The sequence below is a fragment of the Mesoplodon bidens genome (genome assembly GCF_964165515.1).
Source record: "Mesoplodon bidens genome assembly, chromosome: 6".
NCBI classification, from domain to species: domain Eukaryota; kingdom Metazoa; phylum Chordata; class Mammalia; order Artiodactyla; family Ziphiidae; genus Mesoplodon; species Mesoplodon bidens.
The window spans coordinates 34,785,977-34,813,055 of NC_138162.1; the positions used below are offsets into that span (position 1 = coordinate 34,785,977).

General features: G+C 45.2%; 1 protein-coding gene across 3 annotated transcripts in view; it reads left to right on the top strand.

Annotated features, from left to right (window-relative positions):
• PALM2AKAP2 (PALM2 and AKAP2 fusion) overlaps positions 1-27,079 on the top strand; it is a 624,976-nt gene that overhangs the window by 6,127 nt on the left and 591,770 nt on the right. The gene's annotated exons all lie outside the window — the stretch shown is intronic.

The following is a 27,079-nucleotide window of genomic DNA, read 5'->3' on the forward strand; positions in this document are numbered from 1 at the left end:
CATGTAAAATGGAAATGTTAGTCTAGGGACTTTGAGATCTGACTCTGAAGTGAAGAGAAATGCAGAGAGTGAAAGTTGGCATCCTGAGCTGTGGCTGATAGTATTTAAGCAATGGCCTTCCTTGAAAGGAGTGGTGTCATCTTACAAAACCCAGGGAGAATGGGTTTGTCAAGTCTCCCAACCACACCTTGAAGGTTCAAGTGCCCGAGAACAGAAGGAGAAAGAGAAAAACACCCAGGCAATGTAGAAGAGTCCACACACAGGTCATGGCTTTAAAAAATCGGCAATGATAAAGGAAACACTCAGGGTTTCCTTAACAGATGAGTCAAGGGAAAGGAGTCAGGAACAATACTGAAGGCAGCGTTTTAAAAGTTTGATCCAGGAACCATATATCAAGTGCACCTTGGGAGAAGGGGTCCTTGTGAAAAAGCAGACTCCTGGCTTCAGGCCAGACCTTCTGAATCTCTGATTGTGGAACCCAGGGACCTGCATTTTGTAATTAACTATAAGAATCTTATGTACACTGAAGTTTTATAACTTCTGTCCTACAGCCTCCAATGTGTGCACACCAAGAACATAGTCTGAGTAATAAATGAAAAGGATGGGAAATTTTACTAAGAGATGATCTTGTAGGTATCACTGATGCTTTGATGAATGGGACTAAGGACAGGAGCAGCTTCTTAAAGGAGGTGCATATCTAGAGGGGCAGAAGGGGAGGGAAAGAGATGTGGTGAGACAGCATTCCCTTCAGGCAAATACGGACCCCCTGATAGAGAGCTCTCAGGCTCTCTGCTCTTGACCTTGGATCTCTGACTTCATCCATCTAACCATGCTCTCCTGGGGCCAAGAACAAGCTAACCATGGGACTGGAAGGAGGCAGTAATGGTGGCAGTCATAGTGGTGGTCATGTTTGCTTAGAGGAGTGGACCTTAAAACAAACACATTGAAGTATGTAGAGTACACACAAAACTGAAACAAGGAAGGTCGTTACCTCCTGAAGAGGAATTGGACAAGTGGGGCAAGAGAGGGACGGGTGTTTACTTTTTGCTATAAACATTTGTGTACCTTCTGAATTATCTACTGTGGGACATATAACTTATTTCAAAGTAAACCAGTTCTCTCTGGAAAAAAATAATGATGTGTGCACAATATATTTTAAAAATTGTTTTACATTTTTGACTCCCTCTAAATTTTGCTAACGAAGCACAGAGCATAGGTTACTTGACAAGTCAAGGCTGTAAGTATGACCAGGGCCTGACAATGTATACCTTGCTCAAAAGAAAGTCAAGAACTCTTACTCCTGGTTTGGAAATGCATGTGGCTGAGGAATGGAACAGAAAAGAAGAGCTTTGGATGAGGATGAACAAGAAGTTAAAGTCCTTTCAGTGACCTTAAGATCAAGAGTCAAGCTTTCCTGACACAGCTGGTAACAAAACGGCCAGAGAAAGAAGATGGGGAACTGCAACAACCCAGGCCTCGACTCAGTTGCATTCAGGAAAAGGCGGTCATCTGAAACCTGTCCTAGCTTGGCTGACCATTTCATCCCTGAGACGCTGGAAACCTGATCTGGGCCTGGCAGAAAACTGTGCTCCCACCCCCTGGTGACATTTCAAGAACGGGGGACGCTGTTCAGCCTGCCCCGTGCTCTGGTGACCTTCTAGCGTTGCACGGATGACACATCACAGGATTTCCTCAACTGCGCTCTGGCGTCCTGCTAGGATGTCTTTCTCATTTTTTCCATGGTACACATAGTCACTGCATCGCAGTCCAAACAGACTATCCAGCGATGCCTCTGTAAACATGAGTCACATGTGAAGTTAAAGAAATCTGTGTTTGATTAGAGACAGCAGAGCTCCTAAGACATATCATCTTTGCATACAAGGTATGGGTTGATGAGAGTCGTCTGATTTCCTGCCAAGATGCCTGAATAGTGCTTGGGGATTGACTTCATGTGGCAGCCACCAAAGCCGACACAGACGCCGCTCTTCTTCATCCTAAAACTCCCCTTCCAAGGTGAAGTTCTCCAGCTTCTGTATGAGAAAACATTACTCTGTCTCCATTTTTTCACCTTTGTGAGCTTCTCTCAGTTTGGTCTTTGATGCCACCACCATGTCCAGCCTTGGTCACCCCAGTCCAAGCCCAAGCACAAACCTTGTTCTTGTTTCCCCTTGAGGAATGAAGGCCACCCATATCAACCTCCTGAAATGACTCATTCTCTCATCTCTGCCTGTTGAAATCCTATCCATCCTTAACCGGTTTGCAGGGCAGAAATAGAGACACAGATGTAGAGAATAAACGTATGGACACCAAGAGGGGAAAGTGGCGGGTGTGTGTGTGTGATGAATTGGGAGATTGGGATTGACATATATACACTAATATGTATAAAATGGATAACTAATAAGAACCTGCTGTATAAAAAAATAAATTAAAAAAAAAAGAAATCCTATCCATCCTTTAAGATCCATCTTACCAGCTACCTCTTCCTGGATTATCCCAACTGGTTATGAGTTCTCTAACTCCTGTACCCCAGGAGTCATCTCATTTTGACTTGCATTTGGTTATACACGTGCACGTCCCTTTGGAAGGCTCTTGGAAAATCCCCTGAATGGGACCAGAGATCTTCTGATTATGTGGCCTGTGACTATAATTTCTGAGCAAGGTATGCAAAGGGCTATGAGCCCCTTCTGAAAAATTTCTGGCCTTTTGGCAGTGAGCAAGAAGTGTTACTTTGTATCTAAAGTCCTTCTGGAATTTCTTCCAGAATTTTTTCATGCAAGCTTGATAATTAATTGACCAACAGAGGGATAGAAAAGAGACACAAATGGTTGTAGATAGGTAGATTAGGGAGCAATGTGATCAGTGGTGTCCCAGATAAGGTATAACTAATTAGTGATTAGATATCACTATGACTCATTGTCTCTGTGAAACAACTCAAGGATTTAGGACATCAACCCTGCCTCTTCACACCCGGGAGTCACCTAGTTGTGCTGGCAGAAGGTCTACAGGCCAAGGACCGCTTTGTTTTCTCCCTGGGTTGCTGAGCTTGTTAATTCCATGAGCTCCATCTTTAGACATCAGGACCAGGAATAACAGAGTGAGTAAAATGCAACATAGAAATTACTAGGGAATAGAGTGGGGATGCTAAACCCCACTTAGTGTCTCATGGTTTCAATTTCATTGTGACCTAGAATCATAAACAGTCTCAAACATGGGAAGCTGGCCGATTTTGTCAGCACTTGTGACGATATTTCATCCTCCCACTGTAGGATGGATGCATTGAGGGCAGCCTTCATCTGTCTCTCAGTTGTGTGCAGTCTGAGTAACCAGCTTTCTCTGACTGCATAGGCAGACTCAGGGGCCCCTCCTTCTGCATTTAGATTCCTCTAGATTCACACTGAACACATTATATACAATTGAGCAAGTCTGCTACCATCATTTCTTCTTATGCTGGGAGCCTAGAGAGAACCAGGAACCTACCAAGCATGTGATGTGAGAGAAAACTAGTTGAAATTGGATTGCCTTATTGATATGTTCAAGTCAGCCCAAGTCCCTTGACTTCCCAAGGCCAGTGTATTATTTTCCATTACACTTTGTTCAGTGGCATTTAAAAAAATGGGCATAATATTAGTACGTCTTTCAAATGCCAGTTCACAGGAGGGAATAATTTCCCAACAGTGTTATCTAGTTTCTTTTCAAGTTCCCTGGGTTGAGGTCAGTCTTTGTAGTTAATATTGGGTTCCTGACCCAAACATAGCCTGTGCCAGTTATGAAGTCAGTTTTCCATGCTTTGGATAAAGAGGTGACCGTGGGAACATGTACTGCTCTGTCTCCAGCTTTGGCGGAGCCACTGAAAACCCAACCCAGCCTGGCTGTCCATGTCCCTGCACGGAAATGGGGACAGACAAGGACTGTCCAGCAGGAGGAAATGGACCCATTCTGCAAAGCCAGCCTTGGCATATGGAGCAAAGGAAAGTATCCTTCCCATTCAGGAGGAAAAAATATCTCTTTAGTTATTTATTAAGCAACACTAACACTGAAGTAATCTTTTCTTTTTAATTTATTTATTTACTTTATTTATTTTTGGCTGTGTTGGGTCTTCATTGCTGCGTGCAGGCTTTCTCTAGTTGTGGTGAGCAGGGGCTACTCTTCATTGCAGTGCGCGAGCTTCTCATTGCGGTGGCTTCTCTTGTTGCAGAGCATGGGCTGTAGGTGCGCAGGCTTCAGTAGTTGTGACGTGCAGGCTTAAGTAGTTTTGGCACATGGGCTCAGTAGTTGTGGCTCGCGGGCTCAGTAGTTGTGGCTCGCGGGCTCTAGAGCGCAGGCTCAGTAGTTGTGGCACACGGGCTTAGTTGTTCTGTGGCATGTGGGATCTTCCTGGACCAGGGATCAAACCTGTGTCCCCTGCATTGGCAGGCAGATTTCTAACCACTGTGCCACCAGGGAAGTCTCATGTAGATATTTAAACTGGAGAACACAGGGAAGGAAGTGAGAAGGCGCACAAACAGATCCCAAGATCAAGAGACAGCCAGAGAGGGACTTGGCTGCTGGTCCAGTGGTTAGGACTCCGCACTTTCACTGCCGTGGGCCCGGGTTCAATCCCTGGTCAGGGAACTAAGTTCTCGTGAGGTGTGTGGCATGGCCAAAAAAAATAAATTAAAAAATTAAAAAAAAAAAGAGACAACCAGAGAAACTGTGGTCAAGTGTTACACTAATGACCCCCAAAGAAGTGACTTCCTGGTGTCCTATACCTGTGTAGTCCCCTCCCACACTGAGGCTAAGTGAAAGTGACTTGATTTGGCTAATGGGACATCAGCAAACAAGTCACAAGGAGATTTTTTTTTTTAAGGGAATTCCTTTATTTTTATTTATTTATTTATTTATTTATTTATTTATATTTTTGGCTGTGTTAGGTCTTCGTTTCTGTGCAAGGGCTTTCTCTAGTTGCGGCAAGCGGGGGCCACTCTTCATCGCAGTGCGCAGGCCTCTTACTATCGCGGCCTCTCTTGTTGCGGAGCACAGGCTCCAGACGCGCAGGCTCAGTAGTTGTGGCTCACGGGCCTAGTTGCTCCGCGGCATGTGGGATCTTCCCAGACCAGGGCTTGAACCCGTGTCCCCTGCATTGGCAGGCAGATTCTCAACCACTGCGCCACCAGAGAAGCCCCACAAGTAGATATTTAATAGGCACTTGCCACTGTGGCTGGCCCTCATGGAACCCTGGACTACCATGCCATTACCATTAAGAAGCCCGGGATAAAGGACTCCATGGAGAGCGGCCCAGTCAGGCCAGATTTGTCTCAGCTGAGCCCAGAGAAGACCAGTAGAAGAACCACTCAGTCAACATCCTGAATCATGAGAAATTAAAAAAAAAAAAAAAAAGTCATTTTCAGCCACTGAGTCTTGAGAGTGGTTTCTTAACCAGCACGAGATAACTGGGGCTGCCACAACAGGAGCTCCTGCTGCTGAGGCCTCTGCCTTGTGACCTTTCTTTTCCAAACTGCTTTTATCCCTGGCTTGCCCAGGCCCAGCTGGGTGTCTATTCTGGGATTCTTTGAGATGTCCATCTTTCATATTGGCTCCTGTAGTCATACAGCAACCATGCATTATGTTAAGGCCGTTGTCAAACCCCAGCATTCAAAGAACTGAGTCAAAATGTGTCTTTAGGGGAGGGATATTGTGGGTCTTTCTCACCATTACACCCCCATGCCTGGAATGGTGTCTGTCACATAGTAAGAGATATCCATAAGTAAATGAACATGCAGATCTTGGGAGCTTGTTCGAAATATAAATTTCAGGGTCCCACCTCTGGAGATTCTGATTTGATAGATCTGGGTCAAGTCCAGGAAATTGCATGGTAATTAAGCTACCTGAGTGATGCCAAGACAGGAGGCCTGTGGAACACATTTTCACCATTAAGGCCTCAAGTTATTCTTGCAACCAAAAGAGGCCAAATGACCACTTTTCTAGGTGACTGTAAATCAGAGTCACCTGGGGAGTGAACACTCTTGGGTGAATCCAGTGCAACTGGTCCACAGACTGAAGGGCATTTGGAAATCACCGGCCCAACCAACACAGTTCTCCGAAAGTCATTTGACAGCCAAACACACTTTTCTCATTCCTGAGAGCAGACAGGCTTCCTTAGTTAGACATTCTCACGCTAATCTTTAAGGCTTTTTGAAGAAAGGTTTCCATGATTATTGTGAGAAGTAGTTGTTAGGAACTCCTTCTAAATCTAATGGTCTCATATGTCAATGAGATATTGAGAACACCTCCGTCTCAAATACTGTGAGGGCTGGATGAGGTAAGATGCGTGAAGGCGTTTTCAGACTGAAAACAACATGCACATAATTTGTAAGCCTTTGAACATGCATGGCTATGTCATGTAGGGGATTAAAATATTTTATCTACTTTTAGATAATCAATCAGGATTTATTATGAGTTACCTTGTTCTCCTAAGGAAGGGAAAGCCAGACCTTCAGGACCCCTATGTAAAATGTTTCAGGGACAGAAAATCCTGGCTACATTTCTAATTCCTTCTCCTGGGGTTCAAAGCCGTGCACGATCTGAGTCCTGCATCACCTTGGCCTCTCCTTCCCCTGGCCCCTCTCCTCCCCTTCCTCCTGCCCTCAAGTGTCAGCCCTTCTAAAATACTAATGCAGTCCACTGGTTCACCTCTGTCACTAGCCCTGACTCAAGTTATGCTCTGTATCTGGAATGTTCTGTATAATTGTCCATCCCCATCCACCTGGACCTTTCGTGAACCTTTGGTGACTATTACTATCTTCCACCCTCTAGTCCGACAGAATCGACCAGCCCGGTTTTTTTTTTTTTTTTTTTTTTTTTGCGGTACGCGGGCCTCTCACTGTTGTGGCCTCTCCCGTTGCAGAGCACAGGCTCCGGACGCGCAGGCACAGCGGCCATGGCTCACGGGCCCAGCCGCTCCGCAGCATGTGGGATCTTCCCAGACCGGGGCACGAACCCTTGTCCCCTGCATGGGCAGGCAGACTCTCAACCACTGTGCCACCAGGGAAGCCCCAGCCCCTGTTTTTAATGCCCGCTGAACGTTTATCCAAGCTCCTGTATCCCTTGGTTGGGCTTACCTAAGCCTGGAAGTCTCTGCCCTTCTCCCACCCCGAGGGCAGGGACTTTTCCATATTAATCCCCTTGTCTCTGGCCCTGAGCACAGTGCCTGGCACAGAAGAGGGACTAATAAATATGTGTTGATTTTATGAAAGCCGGGGGCTGTCTTTGGCAGGGTTTCAAGTTCTAGAGAAAGAAAGGCGCTCATGCCTGGCAGAGGTCAAGTGTCTCTCTCTGAATCTGATTTCCTGCTGCTGTCCTTTGCCCTTTTCTCCTCCATACGGAGACTTATGAAAACCAAACAACTCACCCCAAGCTGCTTTGCCTGATCTTTAGCTCGTGGGGATATCCAGCAGGTTTAGAAGAGTTTGCGTACGTGGGTATCATATGCAAATGTAATACTTGATATAAATGAACAGATTAAGATATTCATGAGAAATCTCTTCTGAAGGCTAGTTCTGCATTTTTGGTGCCTACTAGATACCTCCAGCTAGATATCCCCGAAGCACTTCAAACTCAACACGTCCCAACCTAATAGATCAACTCCATCACACAAACCTGCACCTTATCTACTGACCATCTGCCCACTGCCTGGGCGCCCAGCCCCAATGCCTCCGTGTCTTGTCATCTTAGAAAATGACATGTTCTCTCCATTCTACCCCCATGATAGTTCTCACATCCTTCCCAGACTCCTCCTTCCACTCCAGGACCTCCTTATCTCTCACCTGAGCTCCTATAAATAGCCTCCCAACTGGTCTCCAGCTTCCTCAGTTTTTTCTCGAAATCTGGTAACAGGTTAATCTTGCTAAAGCACAGATTTGAACAGGTTACTCCTCTTCTTGCAAACGTCCAACGGCTCCCCGGGGCCTGCCCACTGAATAAAGTCCAAACTCCTTAGTTGGCACCCTGTACCATCTTTAACAACCCTGTCTAATCAGACGCCATCTCTTGGGAAGTGAGGATGTGAGCAGGAGGCAGCAAGAGGCATCTTTCATTCAACAATTATTGATTAGCACCAACCATCTGCCATGCACTGTTCTAGGTTCTGGGAATACAGTCAAGTCCTTGATTTTATGGAGCTTATTTGTGAGAAGACAAAAACCAAAGTCATTAATATGTGTTTTCAAGATGACCGCTATCCTGAAAAATGAGTGTGGTAGGTTGTATAGATTGAGATTGCATTGGCCCCCATTCTTCCCTCCTTCCTGCATCCAAACTTTCTGCCACATGACCCAGAAGTTCCTTACACTAGAAGTAGCTGCACTTCTCCCTGCTGAACTTTGGGCTGGGCCATGTGACTTGCTTTGACCAATGGGATGTTTGCAGGTGTGATGCAATCAGAGGCTTGCAGCAGACTTGTGTGGTCAAGCTTGTTCCTCTTAAACTTCTGCTTCTGCCATAGAAAGACTAGCCCACGTAGACTGCTGGTCCCAGAAGAAGGAGGAAAATGTGAAGTACAACCAAACTGCAAATAAGCTGTTGTTGTTTTAAGACACTGAGTTTTGGGGGGATGGTCTATTACTGGGGCAAAAGCTGACTGATCAAGGAACTTTAATTCTAACCTCCATGAGATCTACCTGACATCCCTGCCTTGGAGGCACTGTTCCAGAGGGACTGGGCTGCTGCTAGGGGGGTTCTCATACTTCCTTACTTCCATGCAAGAGACACTTCTATGCAGGCAGTATCTTAATCTAGCTCTTTCATCAGTATCTATGAAACCTGAGTATGTCTTTTCCTTGTAACCTGAAAAAGCCTAGGACAATGTCTCCCCTACTATCATGAGGTCCTCGAGGGGAGAGATTGTTCTTGATTGCTCTGCTGGCACAGAGCCTGGTGTAGTGAGTGGTACACTCCACTAGTTGTGGAAACTCCTGTCAAAATTAGTGGATTTAATGAAGCAGTCTTCCCTAGGTCTTCTCTTGGAAGATCTTTTTCTGTGCAAGAGAGTATTATCCATTCAGTTTATCTATCTCCCCATCCACCCACTCATGGGGGCTGGAAAGCACTCTGTCAGGCACTGGGATATAAAGGCAAATTAGACATGACTGATCCTTGTCCTTATAGAGATCACAGACTCATAAAAGAGACAGATAGACTATTCCCAGCGGGGTGAGATAAAATCTATCAGAAATGAGAGCAAGATACTGAGGGAGTATAGTCTGGTGAGTCAGAGAAGACTTCAGGGATAAGATGACACTTCAGATGACTTTGATAAGCAAGGAGGAACTGACCAGGTATAGAAGGGGGAGAACATTCTGGGGAGAAGGTGCGACGGTGCATGAACTTAAAGTCTATGATGAGGGTATGAGGGTGTGTGGGGCAGGGAGGGGGTGGGAAGTGGTGGGAAAGGAGGTAGAAACTGAGGCCTGGCCAGATGCCAGAGCCTTGTGTGCTATGGTCAGGAGTCTGGACTAGGTGCCGAGGGCACTGGGGAGCACTGAAGATTTTGAGCAGGGATGTGACATGTTTGGATTTTGCATATTTAAAAGACCCCCCCTGGCAACAATGCCTTGGGAAGGGACAAGGAAGCTTGTTAGGTCATTGCAGTGATAAAGGGGGGAGATGTAGATGACCTGCAATGCTGGCAGAAACCTAGAGAAGGGGAGGGGTGGGAGGGTTAGGAGGCTGAATGGATGGACCTGGTGACTGGGGGCATGGGTCGGGGGGAAGGAGGTGTTGCAAATGACTCCCAGGTTTCTGCTTAAACAGCTGTACGGATGATGGCACACCACTCACAGAGGCTGAGAGCCTTGGGGTGGGGTGTGAGGATAGAAGATGAGTCCCCTTTGACCATGTGGATAAGGGGCCACTGTGGGGCTACCAAGTGTACGTTTCCCCAAACTCAGGAGAGAGGTGTATTTGGGTGTCATGCGTGTGATGGTGGTTGGAACTATGGGTTTGTTTGCTATGTGGCCTGGTGCTTGAGCTGGTGCTTGCAGAAGCACTGAGGAGTCATCCCCACAGGGTAGGCAGGTTTTGGAAGCCCCCAAATAATCCCTACATGGCATGTAAGACATTATCCTAGGATGTTCAGGTGGGAAGCATCCTGGTTTACCTTTATGTTGCCCGAACCCTCCACAGGGCCTAGACATTAGCACATGCTCAGGAATGCTGGATGAATGAATGAATGAATGAGGTTCCCCTGGTCCTTTGGAAGTCATAGATGGAGAACCAACATCATTAGGCCCCATACCTGGGGTGATTCTGTAGGTTCAAGTTCTGAATTAACCAAGTTCAGCTTTCCCATAATTCCATACTTTCCAGAGGTCCTTAGGTGATTTCTAGAATCACTTTGGGAACTTCCTAAGAATGCAGATTCCCAGGCCCCGTGGATAGCTATTTTGATTTAGTAGGTCTGGGCTGGAGCCTAGGCATCTGCTCTTGAAACAAGCTCCTGAAGTCATTCTGATGTCGATGCAATGTGGACAATATTTTGGGAAAAATCACTCGTGCTGCATATTCCCCATTTCCCCATCCGGGTCTGCTCTGTACTTTCATTCACTCTGCTGTGTACCCAGGGAGGCTGCCTTCTGGGGCTTGTGCCACCCGGACTCCTTTGGTCTTTGGCTTCCATTTGCTTTCAACCAGTGGGGGGGCAACAGCAGGGGATGGGTGGGAGGACGGAGGGTAGGCATTGATTCCCCCTCTACCCCAAGCTGCGGTTTGGCACCGGCTGCATCCTCAGCTCTTGCTGAGTAGCCCCTCTCTGCCAGCTGCAGCTCTCGCCAAGTTCGGCTCCAGCTCCTTCACCCCTTCAGGCCTAGGGGTAGTACTTCCCCCAGCACCTAGTCTCTGGCTGCTTCGCCATCTTGATTTCCTTTAACCTCACCCAGACCTCGAAGTATTTTGTTCATTCCATGCTCTTCAGTTACCTCTCTGAGTGTGCCCTCTGCTTCCTGCCAAGACAGGAAAACAAAAACACTGACTGGAAAAAGGCAGGAATTCTGGGCCCAGTTCAGTTCAGTTCAGTTCAAGTCAACAAACATTTACTGAGCGAGGTCCTGTGAGTCCAGCTCTATATCAGGAGCTGAGGATGCAGAAATGACTCAGACACAGTGCCTGCCTGCAGAGAGCTCACTGCTTAATGGGAGGTAGAGCCCCAGAATACAGGGTGATGATGGTGTAACTCGGGGTCACACTGGAAGTGCAGGAGGGACCACTATGCCAGGAGTGGCAGACAACAGAGTCTTCCCAGAGGAGGTGACAACGTGGAATTTGGGTGGGCAGGGAAAGGATAAGAAAGAACAATTCAGGCAGAGATAGAATCACGAAGATGTGAATGGCAATGTCTGGGGTGCCTGCCTGGAGGAGGAATAGAGGCTGGGATCTTCATGCCCACTTTGCTGGAAGGCAGAGGGATGCCTCAGTCTTGAGATGTGGGCTGCTCCCTTGGCACGGGGGTTAGTCAGGGTGCCCCTGGCACTCCAGGTGGTTTGTGTGGGCTCGGGGGGCCTCCCACCCTTTCCCAACTGCCATGGTTTGGGCTCCTTTCCTTTTAAAGCAGGTTTAATTCACCAACCTATCAAAGCTCCCTTGCTTCCCTCAGAGGGGTATTTGGGGAAAAAAGAGGGAGACAGGGTGGAGTATTGGGCCTGGGGTCCATGAGGTTAAGACAAAAGAAAAGCTCTGGCTGGATGTACAACAGACCACCCTGATTTCACAAACTATCTCCATTGACTTCAAAGGAAGATGAGTCTGGCAAACTCCTATTTATTCGTCAAAAGCCGAATGAGGGCTTCCCTGGTGCCACAGTGGTTGAGAGTCCGCCTGCCGATGCAGGGGACACGGGTTCATGCCCCGGTCTGGGAAGATCCCACATGCCGCAGAGCGGCTAGGCCCTTGAGCCATGGCCGCTGAGCCTGCGCGTCTGGAGCCTGTGCTCCGCAATGGGAGAGGCCACAACAGTGAGAGGTCCGCGTACCGCCAAAAAAAAAAAAAAAAAAGCCGAATGAGATTTCACCTCCTCCAGGAAGACTTCCTGGAACCCCCTAACTAGCGCTCCTTCTCTTGTATTCATCATAGTCTCTGGTAATTTGTATGATCACCAGCGTATCTAGCCCACTTGACTACTAGATCCTCAAGTATAATACATGGGGCCTAGGGCATAGTAGAGCATCAGAAAATATTTGTTGAATTAAAAGGAATTCTTGCTGCACTAGGGGAAGTAATAATAATAGTGATATTATCAGCCCTTTGAGGAATGAGGAAACTAGCCCAGGGCAGTGAAGGAACTTGCTCATGATCACAAAGCCCATAAACAGGGCAGAATGGGGACTCGAAACCAAACAAGTCTGTTGATTCCAAGGGCTGGAGGATACACCGCTGGGCTCCTCACCCACACGGGCACAGCAGGAGTGGCTGCCCAGTGCTGCCCAGCCAGGAGATTGAGACTAAGAACCCTCATTGATGGAGCAACCACTCCTCTCAAGGAATTGTTCAGAGCACTTCATTTGCATCCACTCACTTAACCCTGACAACAGCTTTGTGTGGTACGTGTGTGGTCATGGCCCGATCTGACAAATTAGGATCCAGAGACTGGATGTGGTTAAGACATGTATCCAGGGTCATGCCAAGAACGAGGCAGAGCTTCCAGTGAAACCCAGACTTATTCCAGAGCCCGTGCGTGCTCTGAACCATCATACTTCTCCAGGGAACACGACACCAGCTTCAGGTTTAGGAAGAAAGAGAAAACATTTATATGTATTATATTTGTAAGAGAGTGATAAACTGAAATATGCCTCTACATCATGGCAAAAAAAAAAAAAGAAAAAGAATAATGTTTCTAGAAGCATCCTTAAATTATACAAAATTATACACATTGTGAGTTTTGGAAAATTTAGAGCATCACAGAGTAAATTGCATGGGCCTGGTGGAAGGGGCTTGTTCTGCTACTGAGCAGCTGTGTTGTCCTGGGCACATCTCTTCCCCTCTCTGGGCTTCATCTGTTTCCACATCTTCTTCCAGAGGCTTCATGAAGGTGTTTCCTCTTGGATTGCAAAAGCCATGGCAGTTTGTATCAAGCATAGTCTTTTAGCGCCCTCTACTGTCCAGTTACAGCACTGTCAGTGGTGTGGGTTAGAGGGGAAGGAGAATCCGCCTATGCTTGAAACAAATGGTGAGCAGTGAAGGACAGCTACAGGGGAAGTCCATGACGTAAAGCAAAAGCCAGTCCTGTTCCAACCCCTCAAAGATTTAGAAGTCCTGCTGATCCTGCCCGCACAATTTCAATTGTTTCCGACCTGCGTTTTCCTGAGTGCACATTCACATGCAGTCTGTACACCCACACACAGTACCACCTCTATTTTCATAGCATCACATTGTATGGTAAGTGCCTGTTGACACATCTGTCTTTTTAAGCATGGGGCCTGTGGTTACTCACCTTTATTTTCTCTTTCTGCCTCATGGGATAGTGTATGACACACAGGCCCTCAACTCGAGTTTACTGCATGGATGAACGGAGAGAGGAAGGAATGAATCAAGGAAAGAGAGAGCCCTCTGGGAAGAGGATGAGGTGAAAGGAGCAGGGAGCATGGGAAGTTCTGAGTTAGGAACTAGTGTGCCTCAGGTTCAACAAGGTTCCCTGCTGATCTCATGTTGCACTGGCATCTTTTCAAAGTCGGAGTGTGGAAGGGGTTTCATGAAGGGGACAAATGGAGGGCTTTTGGGGTATTGCTGGGGTGCTGGATACATGGTGTGCTCATCTTGGGAAAATATTTCAGCTATACACTTGTGTTCACTTAAAATTTTTGCATCTTTCTGAATGTATGTTGTACTTTGATGAAAAGCTTAGGTAAATCTAATTTGAGAGAGGGGCGGATATGTCTGCTTATGCCTTGTTCCAGAGGTAGAGGCAGGCTGCTGAGTTTCTTTCAAAGAGCTCACTCCATGTTCTGTCTTAGCGTCTGATGGCCCAGCTCTAGGGAAACCCATGTGACCAGACCCATTGGACTTTACCAGTGTTTGACACTCTTGCCCACTCCCTCTTTCTTGAGATATCTCCATCCCTTGGCTTCCAGGACTCAATGTTTTGGCTCTGTGTTTGGCTACAGCTCGGTCTCCTTTGTGGGCCTCTCTTCCAAGAACATTCCTTGAAGTTCCCAAGGGTTCTGTGCTAGGCCTGCCCCGTTTCTAACTGCAGATTCTCCCTGGATGATCTCATCCCCTCTCATGGCCAACCTTGTGTCGATGACTCACAAATACATATCTCGAGCCCATCTCTCTCTCCTGAGCTGTGGACCACTTATCCAATTGTTTCTTTAACACCTTTGCTCAGACATCTCACTGGTAACTCCACGCACCATGGATGGTGTCCATTTCTCTCTGCACCCCTATCCAAAACCATGTTCCTCCTTATGTGTTCCTTATTTCAGTGAATGGCTCCACCGTTTATCTGGGGGTTGGGCTTAATTCCCTGTGGAACACTATATTATTGTTCAGCAAATCTTCACTCTCCCTTTCTTTCCATCCTGAGGCAGAGTATACTTCCATACTTCATTGACTTTGGGCTTGTCCGTGGGTTTTGCTTTGAATAAAGGGATGACCACGTGGCTGTTCCTAATAGAGGCTCTAGTGGCACTGTGCTGGGAGCCGCCTGTGTTGCTCTTCCGCTGGTGCTTCTGCCACCTGTCACGAGGAGAGCAGGCCACAGATAGCTGCTGTTCCTTCAGCCTGGGGTGCTTGAATGGCAGACATGTGGGGCAGACCTGAGCGACCTGGAGCCTAGAGCTGAGCCCAACTGAGTTAGGTTGAGTTCAGTGACCCACAGACCCATGTGCAAGAAATAAATGTTTGTTACTGTAAGCCACTAAGATTTCTATACTTTTCCAACTACTCACTCCCCACATTCGACCAAGACCTGTCAATTCTACCTCCTACCTTTGTCTTGATGCATCCAGTGCCACCATTTCCCACTGCTGCACCCTACTCCAGGCTCTTCTCATCTCTTGCCTGGACGCTTGCAAGTCTTTTTGCTGGTTTCCTCACATTCGATCTTGTCCCCATTAGTCCCATCTCCACACCGTAGCAAAAGTGATCTTGTGGGGCTTCCCTGGTGGTGCAGTGGTTGAGAGTCCGCCTGCCGATGCAGGGGACATGGGTTCGTGCCCCAGTCCGGGAGGATCCCACATGCCGTGGAGCGGCTGGGCCCATGAGCCATGGCCACTGAGCCTGCACAGCCAGAGCCTGTGCTCCACAACAGGAGAGGCCACAACAGTGAGAGGCCCGCGTACCACAAAAAACAAAAACAAAAACAAAGTGATCTTGCTAAAATTCAGGTCAGTTGTACCCCTTCTTTAGGCATTTCAAGGGCTTGCCATCACATTTAGGAAACTGTCCACGTCCATGGCACTCAAGGCCCTTGACCCTCTGGACACTGCCATCTCCCCCGCCCCTCACTCACCACTTCTCCTCCATGCTCTGCCTACTCGCACCTCTTCCAGCTTCATGAGAGGCCCCTGCTCTTTCGTGCCCTGGGCCTTGGCCATGCCTTCCCCTCTGCCTGGACCACAGTCCATTTCCCTTTCCCAACTGCACGTGGATCACACTTCTCATCCTTTATGGGTCAGCTTAGGAATGATTTCCTTTGGGGAGTCTCCTCTGATTCCCACCGGTCTAGATGAAATCCAATTGCTATTTGCTCCCATGGCACCCTGAGCTTTTCCTACCCAAACACATATCAAGCTATTTACTCACTTTAATTTGCTTGTCTTTTCCACTGGACTTGAGCTCCCGCAAACTCAGGGACTATATCGAAATTGTTCATCCTTACATTCCTAGTGTTTAAAAAGTTGCCTATGCTCATTCTTTCAGTTCAAATATTGTTTGTTGAAGAAATATTATGGGAAAATAATATGAATGGGCTAAAGAAGTCCAAGATGGAAACAAAAACCACAGAAGGGACTCAGAGAATGTGTAGTCTCATCCTTTCATTGTACAGATGGGGAAATTGAGGCTCAGAGAGGGCTTGACTAGACCGAGGACATGGAGGCTTTTAGAGGCAGAGCTGGAATTGGAAGGTTCTGATGGGACTGCCTGTGCTTTATTTGTTGTCTGATCTGAGGAATTTAAATGCTTAATTTAGGTTCTTAGGACCTGCAATATTAGCATCACCTGGGAGTTTTTTAGATCAGGCCCTGCTCTAGACATACTGAATCAGAATCTTCATTTTAACAAGATCTCCAGGGGTTTTGTAGATACAGTAAAATCTGAGAAACACTCATTTCAGTGACCAGGGGGACCGCTAATGTGGCTTAAAGGTCATTCCAATTCATGCAGGAAAGCCAGCTGGTACAGTGGGAAAGAAAACCCAGCCAAAATGTGGTGGCATTCAGTGCATGCTGTAAATCAAAGGCCAAACGTGTGGGCCCCTCACCTTCCAAAGTTCCAGATAGTTTGGGAGTCCAAGACCTGGACCGATGAGGGAATAATGGTTCAACTTTGGGTGAGGTGAATGAAGGGGGCTTGCATAAAGGGAAACTCCCAGAAGCCCAGCTGACCAGCAAACCTGATGCTGCAAATTTCCAACTTTTGAACCTGTAAAATCTAAAAAGAAGTTTAATAAATATTTATTTATTTACACAAATAATTCTCCCCATGCTGCTTGAGGTGGGGGTGAATGTGGTATACTCCTACCCTGCTAGTGACATTGTCAACTGGTGCAGGCTGTTTTGTAAACACTACAGCAATATGTAGCAACAACTACAACATTTTTTATCTCCTTGGACCAAGTAATGCCATTCACAAGAAATAATCCAAAGGAGATAATTCAACAGAAGTGAAAATCTATATGCATGAAGATGTTTGCTACAGATAACAGTGGAAAATACTAAATAAAAAAGGGAATGATTGAGCAAATTAGAATATGGTATCTTCACGACCATTTAAATTTAATTATAAAATAGCTACTATGTCTTACTTCATCTGCTTGGGGTAGAGTGGTGGTTAATAGCCTGGTCTCTGGGTGTTTGAGTCTGGCTCCACCATTTACTGTGTGATCTTGGACAAGTTTACTTAACCACTCTATGCCTCAGTTTCCTCATCTGTAAAATGGGGATAATAACAAGACCTACTTCATAGGATTGTTGTAAGGATGGAATGATTTAATTTAATTAATTAAAGTGCTTGGAATAGTGCCTCTATAAACTTGTGTTACTATTTTTTTAAGAGTCAAATTAAATGGCCTGATACTCTCACTCCACCTGACTCAGAAATGCTTTTCCTGCATCCTCAGGGCCTGACCTGTGATAAGTCCAAGACCCCCGGGGATGTTCCCTCAATCCTCCTTGGAATCAGCCTGGTTTTCCAGCCTTGTGGAGAGAAAACAAGAGAATTTGCTCAGTTGGCCTGTACACTGTATTCTTTGTGGCTCATGTTGCTGTTATGGTGTTGCTATTGAAACAGGTGATTCAGGGGCCATCTTGAATTTTTCCTCCCTCAGCATTATGCCGGATTGTGGTAACTCCACCCCGTACAGGCCTTTAGTACACACAGACACACACACACACACGTGCACACACACACAACCACCTTCTGTAAGCCACTCCCCCAGCGCACCTGAGTCCTGGTTGCTGAGGCTGAACAAGGTCCCTTTCTTCTTCTCCCAACCCCTTGGTCTGTTTACATTTAGTGCCCTAGAATGGCTTACTTTTCAGTAGATAATCCTACTTGTTCTGATGATAGTAATAGCTACCATTAATTGAAAGCCAGAAGTGTGCCTGCCAGGTGTTCTGCTGTATTTTTACAAACATCAGTCCTTAGAATGAAACTATGAGCCAGGTACCTAAGAGGTAAGTACCATTATTTCTATCTTACTGGTAGAGCCTCTGAAGTTCAAGTATGTTATGGGGTTTGCTGGAGATCCACGGTTTGCAAGTGAAAAATCTGAGATTTTAACCCAGATTTGTCTAACTCCAAAGCCCACACTCAGAACCACTACCCTAAACTGCCTCCCTACATAGGGACATAAGCAAGAAGTTTATGATAAATGGTAACTAAAAACGTAAAAGGAAAATTGCATCACTACAATGTACAGAGTTGTGCAAAAATATGTCTGCCTGTAGACAAAGCATTGAGAATACTTGCTGTGCAAGGGCCATAGGATTAGGTATGATTTTTTCATTTTAAGTAATTTCCTTTAGTGGCAGTTGCTGTATAGCTTTTACAATTTGAAAAAAGCTACCCTCCATCTGCAAAAATGACTGCCTTTAGGCCAATAGTTCTCAGCTTTGATTGATCATGAGAATCACCTGGAGGGGCTTTTAAAAGCGACCCAATGCCTGGGCTCCACCATAGATGAATAAATCAGAATCTCTGGGGGTTGAGTCCAGGCAGTGGTATTTTAAGAGAGTCCTCCCATTGATTCTGTGTGCAAATAAGATTGAGGAACAGCTTCAGGGAGAAGCTTCACCTTCCACTTTCCTTCCAGAGAATCTAGCTGCCCCATATTCTGTGACCCCACGCTAATTAACTCAAGCTTTTCCCTCTTTGTCCAGGAAAAAGCTAGCAATATGACTTTCCCCCCCAATCCTTTTAGTAGATGGGCACTGAGAAGAATCTTTGGGTGGTGGAAATATTCTGTATCTTGATTGTGGTGGTGGTTAGATGACTGTATACATTTGCCAAAACTCACTAAACTAGACTTAAAATTGGTGAATTTTATTATGTGTAAATTATACTTCATTAAGTCGGTGTTTAAAAAGGTATGACTATTGGAAAGGAAGAAATAAATCATTATTCACAGAAATCAATATTCATATTGTGACTGATTAATTCTCCTTCCTTGTGAATTAATTCTCTTTCTTTACATTGGTGCTCTTCTTTAGTCCTGGCTTTCCTCAAATATTTGGCAATTCTTGGCTGCCTTCTCTTCTATGACTTTAGAAACGTCTAGTAAGCTTATGAAGGTTGTAGATATGGTCCGAGTCCCTGCCTCCCATCATTGTAGGGGAGATAGGCTGACTGCTGGTGCTTGTCATCTAGTATGGAGGTTCCTTCTCCTCCATCCCTTGAGTTTTCTAGGAAGCTGGGGCCTCAGAATCACACTCAGTGCTTCCACCTGGGAAAGATGCTGCCATCTGTTTCTTGTTATAGGTGAAGGAGGGGGAAGGGCTATCAGGTCTAGCTGCTTCTCAAAGTGGGTCTCAATTATGGTCTTTGAACCAGCAGCCTCAGCATCACCTGGGAATGTATTAGAAATGCGAATTCTCAGGCCCTGTCTCAGATCAACTGAATCAGAAACTCTGGGGTAGGTTTCAATCTATACTTCAACCTGCCCTCCTGGTGGTTCTCAAGGTTGAGAACCACTGTCTTGCCAAGTACCCCAGTTAATTTCCTGGACAATCACTGTCTTCCCTGATCCCTTTTCACAGCAGGCACTCTTGCAAGTATTTCAAGCTGAGGTTTCTTCCTTCCTGTTCCACCTTCAGTCCAATTCCAATTGCTTTCTATCATTCAGAAGTTCCCCACATTTTCTGGTGGATTGGTAGCACCTATTCTTGCTTTCTAGTGTTCCAATGGATTTTTTTTTTTTTTTTCCTTTTGTGGCACGCGGGCCTCTCACTGTTGTGGCCTCTCCCATTGCGGAGCACAGGCTCCGGACGCGCAGGCCCAGCGGTCCTGGCCCACGGGCCCAGCCACTCCGCGGCACGCGGGATCCTCCCGGACCGGGGCACGAACACGCACCCCCCGCATTGGCAGGCAGACTCCCAACCACTGTGCCACCAGGGAAGCCCTCCAATGGATTTTTATTTTTATTTTTAATTGTGGTAAAAAGCATATAACCTAAAATTTACCATCTTAACTGTTTTTAAGTGTATAGTTTGGTAGTGTTAAGTGCATAGTTTGGTAGTGTTAAGTGCATTCCAATTGTTGTGCAATCCTCATCACTATCTATCTCAAGAACTCTTTTCATCTTGCAGAACTGAAACTCTGTACCCATTAAACAACTCCCCATCGAATGGATTTTTAAAAAGCATGTTTCTTTTCTGTCATTAAATGGAATTTTGGGTGTATATTGAGGTCATTGCATGTGCTCCGTATACCATCTTTCTAAAAAAATTGTGGTTAAATATATAAGACAAAATTTACCATCTCATCCATTTTTAGGTCTACAGTTTAGTGTCATTAAGTACATTCATATTGTTCTGCAAGATCACCACTATCCATCTCCAGAACTTTTTCATCTTCCCAAACTGAACTCTGTGCCCATTAAACACCAACTCCCCTTCCTCATCTGCCAGCCCCTTGTAACTGCTGTCTACTTTCTGTCTCTATAATTTTTTTTTTTTTTTTTTTTTGCGGTACGCGGGCCTCTCACTGTTGTGGCCTCTCCTGTTGCGGAGCACAGGCTCTGGACGCGCAGGCTTAGCGGCCATGGCTCACGGGCCCAGCTGCTCTGCGGCATGTGGGATCCTCCTGGACCGGGGCACGAACCCACATCCCCTGCATTGGCAGGCAGACTCTCAACCACTGCGCCACCAGGGAAGCCCTGTCTCTATAAATTTGACTATTCTAAGTACCTCATATGAGTGGAATTATGTAGTATTTGTGCCTTTGTGACTGGCTTACTTCACTTCGAATAATGTCAAGTTTCAACCATGTTGTGGCATGTGTCAGAATTTCCTTCCTTTTTAAGGCTGAATAACGTTCTATTGTATGTATTCACCACGTTTTGTTTTTCCATTCATCGGTCAAGGTACACTTGAGTTGATTCCACTTTTTGGCTATTGTAATAATCCTGCTATGAGCATGGATGTACAAATATCTCTTCATGTCCCTGCTTTCACTTTTTTGGAGCATATAGCCAAAAGTGGAATTGCTGGTGCATATGGTAATTCTAATTTTAATTTCTGGAGGAATTGCCATGCTGTTTTCCCTAGAATCTGCTCTATTTTATATTCCAACCAACAGTGCACAAGGGTTCCAATTTCTCCATGTCCTTGCCAACACTTGTTATTTTCTTTTTTTTTATCATAAATGGGTGTTGAATTTTGTCAGAAGCTTTTTCTGCATCTATTAAGATTATCATATGTTTTTATCCTTCAGTTTGTTAATATGGTTTATCACACTGATTTGCGTATATTGAAGAATCCTTGCATTCCTGGGATAAACCCCACTTGATCATGGTGTATGATCCTTTTAATGTGCTTTTGGATTGTTTGCGAGTATTTTGTTGAGGATTTTTTCATCTATGTTCATCAGAGATATTGGCCCATAGGTTTCTTTTTTTGTGACATCTTTGTCTGGTTTTGGTATCAGAATGAGTTTGGGAGTGTTCCTCCCTCTGCTATATTTTGGAAGAGTTTGGGAAGGATAGGTGTTAGCTCTTCTCTAAATGTTTGATAGAATTCGCCTGTGAAGCCATCTGGTCCTGGGCTTTTGTTTGTTGGAAGATTTTTAATCACAGTTTCAATTTCAGTGCTTGTGATTGGTCTGTTTATATTTTCTATTTCTTCCTGGTTCAGTGTCAGAAGGTTGTGCTTTTCTAAGAATCTGTCCATTTCTTCCAGGTTGTCCATTTTATTGGCATATAATTACTTGTAGTAATCTCTCATGATCCTTTGTATTTCTGCAGTGTCAGTTGTTACTTCTTTTTAATTTCTAATTCTGTTGATTTGAGTCTTCTCCCTTTTTTTCTTGATAAGTCTGGCTAATGGTTTATCAATTTTGTTTATCTTCTCAAAGAACCAGCTTTTAGTTTTATTGATCTTTGCTACTGTTTCCTTCATTTCTTTTTCATCTATTTCTGATCTAATCTTTATGATTTCTTTCCTTCTGCTAACTTTGGGGGGTTTTTATTGTTGTTCTTCCTTCTGTAATTGCTTTAGGTGTAAGGTTAGGTTGTTTATATTAGATTTTTCTTGTTTCTTGAGATAGGATTGTATTGCTATAAACTTCCCTCTTAGAACTGCTTTTGCTGCATCCCATAGGTTTTGGGTCATCGTGTCTCCATTGTCATTTGTTTCTAGGTAATTTTTGATTTCCTCTTTAATTTCTTCAGTGATCACTTCGTTATTAAGTAGTGTATTGTTTAGCCTCCATGTGTTTGTATTTTTTACAGACCTTTTCCTGTAATTGATATCTAGTCTCATAGCGTTGTGGTCGGAAAAGATACTTGATACGATTTCAATCTTCTTAAATTTACCAAGGCTTGACTTATGACCCAAGATATGGTCTATCCTGAAGAATGTTCATGAGCACTTGAGAAGAAAGTATATTCTGTTGTTTTTGGATGGAATGTCCTATAAATATCAATTAAGTCCATCTTGTTTAATGTGTCATTTAAGCTTGTGTTTCCTTATTTATTTTCATTTTGGATGATCTGGCCATTGGTGAAAGAGGGGTGTTAAAGTCCCCTACTATTATTGTGTTACTGTCAGTTTCCCCTTTTACAGCTGTTAGCAGTTACCTTATATGTTGAGGTGCTCCTATGTTGGGTGCATAAATATTTACAATTGTTATATCTTCTTCTTGGATTGATCCCTTGATCATTATGTAGTGTCCTTCTTTGTTTCTTGTAATAGTCTTTATTTTAAAGTCTATCTTGTCTGATATGAGAATTGCTGCTCCAGCTTTCTTCTGATTTCCATTTGCATGGAATATCTTTTTTCATCCCCTCACTTTCAGTCTGTATGTGTCCCTAGGTCTGAAGTGGGTCTCTTGTAGACAGCATATGTATGGGTCCTGTTTTTGTATCCATTCAGCCATAGTCTTTTGGTTGGAGCATTTAATCCATTTACATTTAAGGTAATTATCAATATGTATGTTCCTATTATCATTTTCTTAATTGTTTTGGGTTTGTTATTGTGGGTCTTTTCCTTCTCTAGTGTTTTCTGCTTAGAGAAGTTTCTTTAGCATTTGTTGTAAAGCTGGTTTGGTGGTGCTGAATTCTCTTAGCTTTTGCTTGTCTGAAAAGCTTTTGATTTCTCCATCAAATCTGAATGAAATCCTTGCTGGGTAGAGTAACCTTGGTTGTAGATTTTTCTCTTTCATCACTTTAAGTACAACCTGCCACTCCCTTCTGGCCTGCAGAGTTTCTGCTGAAAAATCAGCTGATAACCTTATGGGGATTCCTTTGTATGTTATTTTTTATTTTTCCCTTGCTGCTTTTAATATTTTTCTTTGAATTTAATTTTTGTTACTTTGATTAATATGTGTCTTGGTGTGTTTCTCCTAGGGTTTATCTTGTATGGGACTGTCTGTTGTTCCTGGACTTGGGTGACTCTTTCCTTTCCCATGTTAAGGAAGTTTTCCACTATAATCTCTTCAAATATTTTCTCAGACCTTTTCTTTTTTTCTTCTTCTTCTAGGACCCCTATAATTTGAATGTTGGTGCATTTAATGTTGTCCTAGAGGTCTCTGAGACTGTCCTCAATTCTTTTCATTCTTTTTTCTTTATTCTGCTCCCTGGCAGTTATTTCCACCATTTTATCTTCCAGCTCACTTATCCGTTCTTCTGCCTCACTCATTCTGTTATCGCTTCCTTCTAGAGTATTTTTCATTTCAGTGATTGTGTTGTTCATCACTGCTTGTTTGCTCTTTAGTTCTTCTACGTCCTTGTTAAATGTTTCTTGTATTTTCTCCATTCTGTTTCCAAGATTTTGGATCATCTTTACTCTCATCACTCTGAATTCTTTTTCAGGTAGGTTGCCTATTTCATCTTCATTTATTTGGTCTTGTAGGTTTTTACCTTGCTCCTTCATCTGTAACAAATTTTTTTGTCGTTTCAATTTGGTTTTTGATGGGTGGTGCTGTATTCCTGACTTACTGGTTGTTTGGCCTGAGACGTCCAGCACTGGAGTTTTCAGGCAGTTGGATAGAGCTGGGTCTTGGTGCTGAGATGAGGACCTCTGGGAGGCCTCACTCCGATTGATATTCCCTGGTGTCTGAGGTTCTCTTTTAGTTCAGTGGTTTGGACTCGGACCTCCCACCACAGGAGCTCGGGCCCGACCTCCAGCCTGGGAACCAAGGTCCTGCAAGCTTTGTAGTGCAGTTAAAAAAAAAAAAAGAAGAAGAAGAAAGAAAGTAAAAAGAGCAGTACAATATCAAAGAATATAAAACAAAATAAAATTAGAAAGCTAAAAAATATATTAGGAAAAATAAAGCTATAACTGAAACAACTGCACAAGGTAAAATAAAACCACAGCAGAAAAATGAAAAAAAAAGTGGGGGGGGGGGCTGGGGAACAAGCCAGAAGGAGAGATCACTAATAAAGTATAAGGAATAAAATAAAATTAGAAAAATAGAGGATTTATTAGGAAAAATAAAAATATAAAAGAATCAACAGCAATGAGTCAACAAGGTAAAACAGAACCCCAATCTAAAAGAGGAAAAAAGAAAAGAAAAAAAAAAAGCCTTAGCTCTTGGGGCGGAGTTTAGGTGGGGGGTGGAACTCAGGCAGGGGCAGGGTTTTGGGTGGGGCGGGACCTAGAGGGGTAGGGGGAGTGACATTTGAGTGTGGGGCGGGGCCTAGGCCAGGCTACATTTAAGCATGGGGCAGGGCCTGTGCTGAGGACCTGCTCTGGGAAGGGGTGAGGCAGCATGTGGAGTGGAGGGCCTCTGGAGTGTGGAGTGCCAGAGTTTGGAGGTAGGGCCCTGAGTGGGGTTTAGGCCAAGCATGGTTGGAGGGGGTCTCAGAGGGGGTCTCCGAGTATAGAGGTGGGGCCCTGGATGGGGGTGTAGGGGCAAGGCTTGGGCTCTGAACAGCAGGAGGGAGGCTCCGAGGGCAGAGGATTAGACCGGGGAGCCCAACAGGCTCGCTGGTGCCTAAGTGGACAGGGAAAGCACTGGCCCTGTTCCCTTCTGTTCCTTTGTGCCCCTCCCCCACTGTCTCCCCCATCCCTGCTGGACCCCTAACTGTGGGTGAGCCCCACTGGGGGTAGGAATTCCTTCCCTCCCCCAACTGCCCCTCAGGGTTGCCGGTCCGGAGGTCCGGCCTTTACTTTTGCTCCCCCTTCCCTCCCTCCCTCCCACTCCCTCAGGACTCGCGCGGCTGGAGGGGGTCTCAATGGACAGAGGATTAGGCCCCGGATCTCAGCAGGCTCCTGGGGGCCTAAGTGGGCAGGGGAAACCTGGCCACGCTCCCTTTGGATCCTCCCAGTGGTCCCCCAAATTCCTCCTTCAGATGTGGGATCCCTTCCCTCCCCCAGCTGCCCCTGTGGAAATGGAGGTGGGTGCCAGTCCCGTCCCGCCTCCACTTTTCCTCCCCCATCACTCCCCCCAAGTCCCACGTCCTACCCGGTCCCTGGGGGTTCCTTCCATCCCTTTAGGTGTCCATGGTCCCCCATTGGTGCCTGGTAGGTGCCCCAGTTGTGAGGAGACGCGAATTCCATGTCCTCCTAGTATGCCATTTTGACTCCATCCCCTCTTTTTTTTTTTAGGATAGCCATCCTAATGGATGTGAAGTGGTATCCCATTGTGGTTTTGATTTTCCTTTTTTTTTAATATAAATTTATATATTTATTTACTGTGTTTGGTCTTTGTTGCTGCCTGCGGGCTTCTTCTAGTTACGGTGAATGGGGGCTATTCTTCATTGCGGTGCGTGGGCTTCTCATCACAGTGGCTTCTCTTTGTTGCAGAGCCCCGGCTCTAGGCGCGCGGGCTGCAGCAGTTGTGGCACGTGGGCTCATTAGTTGTGGCTTGTGGGCTCTAGAGCCAGGCTCAGTAGTTGTGGCGCATGGGCTTAGTTGTTCTGCGGCATGTGGGATCTTCCCGGACTAGGGCTTGAACCTGTGTCCCCTGCCTTGGCAGGCGGATTCTTAACCATTGCGCCACCAGGGAAGTCCCCTGTGGTTTTAATTTTCATTTCCCTAATTATTAGTGATGTTGAGCATCTTTTCATGTGCTTATTGGCCATTTGTATATCTTCTTTGGAGAAATATCTATTCTAGTACTTTGTCCATTTTTGAATCAGGTTTTTTTTTTGTCCCCGAGTTTTAGTAGTTCTTTATATATTCTGGATATTAATGCCTTATCAGTTATGTAATTTGCAAATATTTTCTCCCATTCTGTTGGTTGCCTTTTCACTCTGTTAATAGTGTCCTTTATTGCACAAAAGTTTTTCATTTTGATGAAGTCCAATTTGTCTATTTTTTCTTTTGCTGCTTGTGCCTTTGGTGTCTTATCCAAGAAAATCAGAGCCAAATCCAGTGTCATGAAGCCTGATGTTTTCTTCTCTCTATGCCATCTTGATCTAGCCTCTAATAGCAGTTTCTATTTGTCTGCTAGATAAACATAAATATCTATCTTTCCCCCACCCTTCCCTTGTCATTAGCATGACTGTTTAAAACCTGGCAATTTTGCTATCGATCCACAATATAGATACAGCTGCTCTCTGATGAAAGGCTAAGACAAGCTGGAGTAAGTTCTGAATGACCTTGATCTTAACCCTGATCACAGTGAAAGGGACCGGGGAAGAGTAGAGAGGTGTTTTTGGAATCAAAAGGACCTCACCCCAAATCTGCCTGCCTCTGCCACTGCTAGCTGGGTGGTTTGGGGCAAGTTCTGCCTCTTTGAGCTTCAGTTTTTATTTTATTGTTTATGTTTAAAATGGGGAGAGTAATACCTACCTTGAGGTGCAGTTGTGGGAATGACAGATAATGTGTATACATGTCTGGCTCTTGGAAGCTGGAAGCCCTAATTATTAATTATACTGTGTTAGACTTGGTTGTCACCCAGTACATCTCCTCTACTTGACCACCAGCCCGTGAGCACCTCCAGGGACCAGTGTAGCACATCTTCATCTCTGGATCCCAACACTTGGTCCCAAGCCTAGTCAGTGGTAGGACCTCTGTAGGCCTTTGTTGAGTGAATGATTTGGAAGGTGAAAAAACATTCCCTTGCCGCCAGCCTGAAAGCCATATCCCTGTCATGGCACATGGGTGTGAACTGGTGAGTCTGAGGATTCACATGAAATACATTCTTGCTCTTGGAATGTATTTCTTTCCACATATGGATGCCAAACGATGTCCAACTTTTCCTCTCTCCTCTTCACTGCTACTGTTTTTTG